This window comes from Pleurodeles waltl, chromosome 4_2 (assembly GCF_031143425.1).
Source record: "Pleurodeles waltl isolate 20211129_DDA chromosome 4_2, aPleWal1.hap1.20221129, whole genome shotgun sequence".
In the NCBI taxonomy this organism is placed as follows: Eukaryota; Metazoa; Chordata; class Amphibia; order Caudata; family Salamandridae; genus Pleurodeles; species Pleurodeles waltl.
Window position 1 is genome coordinate 176,624,258 of NC_090443.1, and position 10,490 is coordinate 176,634,747.

The following is a 10,490-nucleotide window of genomic DNA, read 5'->3' on the forward strand; positions in this document are numbered from 1 at the left end:
TTATCTCCTTTCTAAAATCTCCCTTGAAGAAAGAAACCAAAAAAAACTGTCTAAAACTTGACACATACTTATACACGTTCACAGTATCTTAGATGACCCCATTATCTACTAACAGATTGCCTTCCCCCTTTCCTCCCCTTTTCTTCCTTCCCCCTCCCAGTTCCCCTTGATCACCCTTCCTCCCAAGTCCCTCCCAAGCCCCTCACTTCCCACCCTTTACCTCCCTCACCCTCTTTGCTTTCTGCTTCCTCTAACCTCCCTCTCTTTCTCTACATGTCTCTACTTCTTTCCACTATTCTACTTTCTTCTCTCTCTTCTTCCCTTTCCTTACCATGTTACAAAACTACCTCAGGTACACCACAACACAAATTGCTAACCACCAACCTTATGGCTCCCAAATTATTCCTAACACCCTGAACTTAACAACTCAACACTCCAGAGATACCAGATTTCAGTGCAACACTATGCCTCTCGGACACCAAACCTATTGTGATAGCCCTGTAACTGGGTTGCTACCCACCCGGTTACTCGCACTGACAATGGACCGGCCAAAGGGTGCCCTCGGGGCACCACTCAACGCGATCAGGAAATGGAGTGCACGGAAAACCTGGATATCCGGGTTTCCACCAAAACAAAAGACGGGCGGCAGACACGCACAAGCGTGAAGAGAGAGATGGAAGTTCCTGCAGAAGGAGGAGCGCGGTCCGAAGAACGAAAGGAGGAAGCAACAGAGAAACGTGGAGACGGTCCGGACCCGACGGCATGGGGCTCGGAGGCCCTCAGAGGATCCATCTCCCACCACAGGTACGTTCCTGCTTACAAAGCCGGTACCGTACAATCCTCGGGGGGGAGGGAGGAGGGAAAGCAGTGAAAAGGGGAAGACGGGAACACCTACACCACTCCCGACCGAGTGGAGGGCGAGAGCAAAAACTCTTGCCCTAAAGCATTCCTTTTTTTTGTTTTTTTTGGAGCCTGCCTTTGGTTACTGTGTGTGTTTTTTTCCCTGACGCACGAATACTAAAACACCAGGAGGACTGTGAAGCCATCAGTCCTCCTATCTCTGCCTGATTATTGTTTTATTTTTATTTTGTTTGGTTTGTTGGTGACTAAAAGGGGAGCATGACACTACTGGGTGAAAGCTTGCATTGTGTTAGTGGTTACCCCGACACCCCTCCCACCTCACCGCACCTCCCCCTTTCTAATCGTATACAAAGAACCCCAATATATCTGACTTACCTTTCCTTTCCTTTTCTGTCCCCTTCCTTACCCACCTCCAATGCCGTTGACCTCCACTTCTTCAGAGATGACGAAGATCTCATCACTGGAAAGACCCACCTGAGAAGAGAATAGAAGGACGGGTGATCGATTGGAAGGAGGGAGTTTTGGGAATCAACTCATCAAACCTGGGAAAACACTGAGAGCTGAATAAAATAGACTGAATGAGGAAGACATAAATAAGAGAAATAAAAGCACCAACTTGAAAAACCCCAGTATCTTGACTTGTTTAAGATCTGTTCGCATAGCGCTATACTCACACCTCCTACAAGCCCATTATGTAAAGATTATTATTCACTATACCCCAATATGTGATGTCTTTATGTCTTCCCTTTGTACTGTACTTCTACTGTTTGTTCCACAAAATCTCAATAAAAATAACTTGAAATGAAAATGTAGTGGGGACAGGGCTCCGTGGGTGCTCCTGAGTGGATGGAGTTCATGAAGGCTGTGGTGTTTTGTGAGGGTGGTTGGTCCCAGGTGGTGAGCAGCTGGTCGGAGATAGCATCTCGCTAACCTTTTGCCTGCCACGCTACATCTCCCAGTCTTCCTAGGAGGAGGACCCTGGTCTGTTCAACACCTGAGCTCTTATAACAGGAGCTATAAAGCCCACATTATTGTCCTGCAGCGCGCGTTAACCAACAAGTCTTTTGCCTGTCATACAACATCTCCCAGACTTCACAGGGCCCCAGGAGGCAGTCCCTGGTCTGTGCAACACCACTTTATCATCCTGCAGCATGGGACACAAGAGGGCCGCCTGGACTAAGCCCCGGCCAAGGGCAGACCCATCCTGCACACGTTAGAGCCCAGAGGAGGCTGGGCTGGGCCACCCTTCTTGGATGTATCTTTTAGGATTTTGTGGTTCTATAATGTTTTAAGTATCATTAGCTGGGAGCGCTTGTGTATGGACTAGAGACATATTGATTGTGAGTTTAAAGTTGTGTGTTTAGTTTGCGGAAAATTCTTTTACCTTTTTATTTTTTCTTTAAAATTATTACTAGTAATTAGATGATTGTATAATGGGTAAACGGAAGGCTGCAGACCTTGCGCAGTGTGTTGCCAAGCATTCTAAAAGCACCAGGAAATCTGACAATTGTATCATCAGAGAGATAGATCTGCTAATTGAGGAAGTGGAGACACTTAGTTCAAATACCTTGTCTGCTGTGAATGATAGATCCAGAATGATGCTAATCAGGGTGCAATTCCTATGGCAACCCATAGATATGACCCTAAGACAAGAACCCGGTTAGGTGTAAATGGCATGCGGGGTGCTTCACGTTCAAGTATGCAATTTTTTTTAAGCATCAACCGAAGGGCACACAATGTAAAGATCGAGCCAAAGCCCCTGAGTCACCTAATATTGATTCAGGAAGTGGGTTGGATCCGACAAACATAATTTTACTCACGTCAATTATTCTAGCCCCTTGTGGTAATAGATTTCTCACCTTAGAAGTGCAGAGTCAGGGTCGTATAACACCCTTGTCCCATGCTAACTTTTGTCAGGCACAATGTAGTGCCTCTCCTTCAGAAGGAAGATTGGGTACCTTAGCACAAAAAATCATCGAAGTTTAAAATAGAGGTTTAAGAATTTAAATCAATGGTTCTTCTCTTTTAAATAAAGTAATTGCTCTTAAAAATACCACAATTGATACCATCATGCCCATTAAATCTAGCAAAGAAGGGAAGACTGCAAACATGGGTAATAAATCTTCAGGCCCAAACCCCCTGTCTCCTACCAATGAGTTTAGGAAAGATACCAGAACCCTGGATAGACCAAAAGAGACAGGGAAGCGAGGGGCTCTAAATCAGGCCTCAAATAATTACTTTTCCTGATCCATTCCTTCAACTTCATCTGGAATTAGGCAAGCTGTAGACCATAAACGTCCATTGGTAGCAAGTTGTCCAAACTATAGCTCTAACAAGGCTCTCCCAACCTGTTGTGTAGGTTCTCATCATGCTAATAAGGCTACTGGATTTGGGTGTCAGAATGGCATAGACTGTGGAATACTGAGTAAAATTTCAAATCATGTGACGACTGTCGGCCTAGTCCATTTTTTCTGGCTAATTAACAGCGCCTCATCTCCACCCAAGAGCGGGGAAGAGTGTGGCAACCTGGCGCATGACAAGAAAGACTCCTCAGGAGAATTGTGGTTGATCAGATCTCATCCCTTTCTCTCAGTTACATTGGTCTCACATCTGGAAGTAACTGCATCTTAGTTAAAATGGCATGTATTGCAACAAATAGGATGAAAAAACACAATAGAAACAATGAGGTGACAAGGAGAGTGAAACACAAAAATAACCCCATCATACTGTCACTAAGAGTGAGGTATAATTCTCCTACCTATGCTAGGTTTAGAGCACAGCATAATAAGCCTAATCCAACCTTCAGGTTTACCCCTAGGAAAACATCATCACTCATACCTTAGAAAGGAAGCATGTAATCTAGAAAGACACCATCCCCATGTAGATCAGAGGTTCGGCTGTCTCAGCAAGCAGCTGTAGCGAGGCAATCAGCAATCAGCATGCAGTCGTGGTCATCTGGCTGGAATCTCCCTCTAACATGTATTGAACAAAAGAGTGTTTTTTTTTTAAATAAAACAGTTGACATTCAAAGAAATGATCCCCACGTATGAATGTGTATGTTTCTGTGAATGTTGGAGACACAGGGTACCACTTTTGCCGGCAACCTATCTGACTGTAGTATTGAAGAAAGCACAAAGTGAAATGAATGTACTACTGAGAAAGTAATGTTTTACTAGGCGAAAGAACAATTAGATAGAGAGAAATAAAACAACACTGCAAATGTGGCAATTGCTAGAAAAATAAAGCAATGCTTGAATAAAATATAACTGGGCTAAAGTGCACAATGGCAGGCCTAGTTTGCTAAAATAACATGACTAAAATATGCCTAAAACAGACATACAACACCCTCCCGTTGCCGGTTCAAAGGTGGTTCAAAATCTCAAAATAAAATAAAGCTTATTAATAAAAGCATATAAGCATACATGTCAGTAGTGACAAGTAAAAAGACACTTGGGCTGGAATAAGGACTATTTAAAAATTCAATAGTGACGCCAAAAAGTCAAAATTCAAAGTTCAATGTCATTTTGAAAATCGCCAATTATATCTGGGACAATTGAGGCCAGGAAATGTTCAACTCTGTCAGGTGGTAAAATATCCAGATAATCTCCAAGGAAAACTACAGAGCACTGGTGCTCAAAGCCTGAGCTCCAGCCAAGGCAGCAGCATACCATGTTGTGCCTAATGTTGATCTAACAGTCGCATTATCCACAAAGGGCAACTCATAAATGGCTTCCCATAGCAAACGCACCCTCAACGTGCAGGTCTGATATGAGCCCTCAGCAAGAACATCAACAGATCAGCGTCCAATGAAAGTAAGCGTTGCGTAGAAAATACAAACGTTCAGTGCACATTCAAAGAGGCACCATAGGCATCGAAACATTGGCTGCACACAATCCAAAATCGGTCGGAGTGACAGGGACCAGTCACACTCCAGTCATTCCAGGAGTGGTGTTCCGAAACACCTCATCATGCGCTCATGACAAAATTGTGCCGGTGGAAGTGCTTTCATTCATCCTTGCTGCAAAGGGACAGCTATTGCACAGAAAAAATAGCAGCAGCAAGATGCCACCTATTATAGCCAGAGTAATCGGAAATCCCCTGAAAATGCTGAAAATATTGAGTATATGGCTGAAGTTATTAAGCCAAATATGAAGGAAAAGGTGTGAACGAAACCAGAATCAATAGTCTTAAAGAAATGGGTGATTCCACTAGTACTGGACGCGTTGACTATTCATCCCACGAGTTCACCAATGTGTCTCGGAAAATTTGTGCTTAAAAGAGACTGAATCTCTCTTGATGGCCTCGCAACCCGAAGCGTATAGGTCTTGCGTGCAGATGTAAGCGCCACATGTTTTTGAAAAAATAAAGCCTTAAGTCTGCTCAACTTGTCAAAATTCACATTAGAAGTAGCAATATGAGGCCAAATGTCTGCTACTCCTTTCATTTGTGGTGGGGTGGGGGGAGGACATTCCCGCAACATGTAACAATTTGTGAGACCAAAACAACATAAGCTGTTCCAGCCCACATTCCACAACAGCTCCCACTGTTAAGGAGCACATAGCTACCATTGGAGAGCACCTGGAACGCAGGTCTAATCAAGGGGACTAGGACTCCCTTCAGATAACAGACCAAATTTGTCGCCGAGGCATTACATGCCCTGTGCAAGGACAGCTGTTTACAAACCATCGAATGGCTCACAGAAGTCTCGCATTCACTATCGCTAAAAAAGATCTTTTTTATGCCATTGAAACATTTGCATGAAAAGGGAAGCTCCCATGCCTTGTGTATAGAGCTATCTCCCAGCCTTTCATATCTGCCTCCTGCAATGTGTTTCAAACAGGATGTGAATTGAAGTGTTGAAATAAACAGATTTATAACCATGTGTATTAGCCGTTCAGCAGATGGTATTTCACCTACAATAAAAAGCAACTTTTCAAATTTCTCGATGTTCATCATAACGTATGATGATTCCTTCTAAGCCATTATTTGTTGTTGTCGCGTTAGATTGAATATTGAAAAAATTTCCCTTGCGCTAATGTGTAGCCAGGGAACGCAACCTGTCTTCAGAGTTTGTAGTGTCAAACCCAACTGCATAATAGACCTTAGCTGACTTTGTCCACGGTGTAAAGATGATATGTCACTCTGTATTATATCTATTGCAGAGGACACAATGTTATTTAAAGTGTATATCCGGTTGGACAAGGTGTTAATCTCATTATCTACAACGGCTAATGCTTTCTATAAGTTTTCCAGAACAATTTGCCTTTAACGGGCTGCCGCTTCTTGTTGGGAAAGTTTCCAAATTTCATTATACCCTGCATATAAGAAGCATTTTCTGTGATGTTTTCTGGAGCCAAACAGGAAATCCTGTAAATCTATTTCATTGGACAGGAGAATGAGATGTTCTTTAACAGCATCTAGTGAGGAACTTTTCAACCATTGCTGGCATAATTTCCCTACACTATGGGCCTGATTACGACCTTGGCAAAGAGGACTACTCCGTCCCAAATGTGACAGATATCCCACCCACCGTTTTCCAAGTTCCACAGAATATAATGGAACTTGTAATGTAGCAGACAGGATATCCGTCACATTTGGGACAGAGTAATCCCCTACGACAAGGTTGTAATCAGGCCCTTTATGTTGTTACTATACCCGAGTGTTCTCAGGACACATAGCAAGTGTCTGGCCTATTTGTTCTAAAACCCCCTGTGGTGTTCACAAAACGTGTATGGCACCCATTGCTGTCTACTGGCCACATAACCTCCGCCTGGAAGTGAAAGTGTGTTAAATGTTCTATTCTGGACCCATTCATCAAGCAGCTGTTCAGAAACATTTATATACCTTTGCCATTTGTAAAATTTAGCAGGTGGTCGAATACTGGGCACATTCAGTTCCTTAATTTTTGCTAAGCCTAAACAACTTGTTTGTTGTACTGTTTCATTTAAAAATATCACTTGAACGGGTATCAGGCATGCTCTAAATAAAGCTTCCTTTCCCCTTATTTGCCAATTGTTTTTTCCCCACACACTTCCAAAGTCTATCGACTTCCTCCAATAATCATAGCCTTCTATAGCTAACCTGGAAACAAAGGAATCAGAATGTTAATTTTGAGTCTGTCAATAAAATATTTTGACTTTCCATCACTGGCAATTGGAAATAATACAACTCAGCATTTTTAACATTGTGCCCAGAAAAATATGCAAACTTTTCAGTATACGTTTTGGAACTCCCCACTGGTGGAGTAGGACAGTGTTCCCACAGTGTGTAATTAAAAATAGTCTTTGGGGTGCTTTCTCTGTGAATAAAATGATGTCCATAATAATTATAACAGAGCATATTACCATAAGTTTACTTGGATTGGTACGCATCTTTATTTTCAAATACTGTTTAATATTGTAAATCAGACATCATGGAATCAACAGTTTTCACTTCATCAGAAACTACTCCGGATGTAATTGCATAGTTCATAGAAAGTTTTAGTGCATATGGAATTTGGATGACCTCCATCGGACCATATATATTAAATAATACTTTATCCCAAACAACCTCATCAGGAATTGGTATGGCAGAAATGTTCACTAGGGACAAGTCTCTGCGGACTTTGTGTGATGAAAAATGTGGTTTTAAGACTTCATCCACCAGATCAACTGAAGAGCATTCAGGAAGGTAATGACCATATATGAGTAGAAAGAAAACAATGGCAAACCCAATCCAAAGGATAAAGGCAAGGGCACTCAGTAAGAACCATAAATAGTTCCAAGGAAAAATAAAGTAATAGATTTTTAGCCAATTTATCAGCTTAAGTGCTCTTGACAGTTCTGTTGTAGTAGAGGCAGGTGAGTCGGTGAAAGTGTCATTAATGTCAGCAAAATATCAAGAGGTGGTTCGTGCACAAACCGGAGCTGTGTATGGCGATGGAGAACTTTCAGAAGACTCCCTCAGTGGTTCATAGTAGACTATACCAGAATTCAAATAAAATTGATCAATATTATCAGTGTTATTTGTAGTAGTAGAAGTTAGTGGAACCAATTAAAGCTTGTTTTCCACCCTCACCAAGCTCGGAGAGGTGTCAGCGTTGCTAAAAACCTGTAGAGGAACATCCTGGTCTGTAGTGAGAGGGATTCGGGTACTACCCAGGAATCCCCTAGGTCTGCTGTGCAGGCTCAGCCACATGGTGTAGCTTGACATTGTCAATGGAGACAAAGCGATTTTCTTTAGAACCAGAGAGCAGGGGTAGAATGACAGTTGTGTTACTGTGTATTCCCAGGACTGGAACCGGTGCACGATAAGAAGGACCAAACTCCTTTTTCACAGCAATCCTTTCATGCACTAGAACCCTAGGTTTTGGAATCCTGCTGGTAGATGTTACTGGTACATTCCTTATTCCCAAGGAGGCAGCACTGGCAGATGTGTTGTCGTCACTGCTTTGATTAATTCTGGTCTTTGTTTTTTATTGGGAATTACACAATTTCCACCCCTGGAATCACTACTAGGGCTGTATGGAGGCATGATATGGGGTAGGAGTATTTAGCAGAATATGCTTTTGATAAAAGCGTGCCATCAGCCAAAGTTTTCACAGCTGCCAGTGTTTCATAGTCCAATTTTGTTCTAGAGCGAGTTGCTGCAGCAACAGAAGCCATAGCTACTGCTGATTTGATTACTTCGCCAGCCAAAGTATTGCCTGCAACGTGCATTCCAACACGCTGGTGTCCTCGTGTTTGTACAACATGGACTTTGGGTAGTGTTTCCTTCATATCTGCTACTTTTCCCCACAGAAGTCTGTGTTTAATGGTATGTCCTTTTGAATCTATGAACTCATTCTGGCGCCAGTAATGCAGATATTAATTGAAGGACTGGACACAATAGTATGAATCACAGACAATCAGCGTCATCTGCTCAGGATCTATATATATTCCAATGGCATCACCAGAGCCTTGAGCTCTGCAATTTGTGAAGTGCAGTCCCCTAGAGTGTGCGTGTAAGTATTTTGTGGATGGAACTTGCCATCCTTCATGTAGTCGCTCACGACTGCGCAAGCGGCGGAATATTGATGTTTGGTGCCTATAGCTGGTTGGGCTGAACCATCAGTGTATAAAATTGTCTGATATTGTTCAATAGGCAATGCATTTGCTGGAACCAGATATTTGTGTTCATATTGCAAAAACTCTTGAGTTTGTAATTTTGAGTCAAAAATATAATCAATATCAATGGCCATCAGAGACGTTGCCCATTAAATCCAACGTGGATGTAATGCTTTAGCGTTTGGAATGCTAGATTTTGTTACAGACTCATGGGTTGGAATGGGAGATATGACAATGATACGTTTTCCCTGGGCCAGAGGTCTCTCTTTAATGATAGCCATCTCAACAGCAGTGAGAATTTTCTCAGTGGGAGCAAAGTGTTTCTCAGCTGTGGAATACAAATGTGATTTGTATGCAATTGGGGCGGTCTCACCCTCATTCAATGTCATGTAGGTGAAACCAATGGCACAAGCTATTGCTCTGATGACCAGATGTTTTTTATTGCCCCTTGTATGTAGGTGTTTTGATTCAAGCATATCTGTTTGTAATGCTCTAAGAATGCACGTGTGTTCGACTGCCCAGAATTTGCTGGTAAAGTCAGGGCGTACAATGGTTTAATGCGTTGTGCATAATCTGGAATGTATGTTCTGCCAAAATTCAAAATGCCCAATAAAGACTGGAGCTTTTTTATTGTATTTAGTGGTAGTAATTGTGTGCATTTTTTCAAAAATTGGGGTGCAAGGCTCTTGCTTCCATCCGACAGTTCGTATCCCAAAAACAGGACATTAAGGAAGGCTATTTTTGTTTTCTTGAAATTGAATTTGTAGCCAAATTCAGCAAATCCTACATCAATGCAGGCTACCTGTCTAATATGTTGCATGAGGTCGTCGTCCATGAGATAGATGTCATCCACGTATGACAATGCCTCAAGGTCAATGTAGTGTAAAATGGATATAACACGAGCTGAGACCAATCCTGGACTGTTCTTATACTCTTGTGGGAGTCGGCAGAGTTTTTTGGAGAGCCTAAAGCGTTAAAAACTTGTTAAGTCCATACTTTCCGGTGCAATGTTTTGCCAAAAAAAACATTGGAAATATCCAGGGTTGTTTTGTATTTTTTGCGCACTATATTGTTTATAAGTGCTGTGCTAAGTGCATTTTGTATTGCAAAAGTGTGCGTGTGACTGTTTAAATGCCTATAGTCTAAAACTATTCTATGATTGGTCGGGTTTAGAGACCGGAAACAATGGATTGTTCAGTGGTGAAACACAGGGTTCAATTATACCCTGGTACTCTAATTGATTGAGGGTTTCCCTCACAGGTGCTTTAGCTTCGTATTTTATTGGATATTGGGGTTGAGGTTGGGATTTAATTGGTATTACATGATAGGAGGAATCTTTAACCTACCCTACGTGATTGCAGTATAATGCAGGTGCCTGTCCCCCTGCACAATCAATGGCGTGTATTTCAACAAGCTTTGTGGGAACAAGGGGCGAGAAGGAGTTTTCAATAACTCTTCTCCATAAGGGAGATCGCAGCCAAATTCTGGAGATCAATCTTTTTCGGCCAATAGAATATCATAAATGGTGACGATACGGTTCCAAAA

General features: G+C 42.2%; 1 long non-coding RNA gene across 1 annotated transcript; it reads left to right on the plus strand.

Moving 5' to 3' along the window:
* The first annotated feature begins 206 nt into the window (after positions 1-206).
* On the plus strand, positions 207-1,669 carry LOC138294110 (uncharacterized). The gene is made up of 2 exons (XR_011203192.1): positions 207-804; positions 1,302-1,669. It is a non-coding gene; the product is annotated as an uncharacterized lncRNA (long non-coding RNA).
* The last annotated feature ends 8,821 nt before the right edge of the window (positions 1,670-10,490 follow it).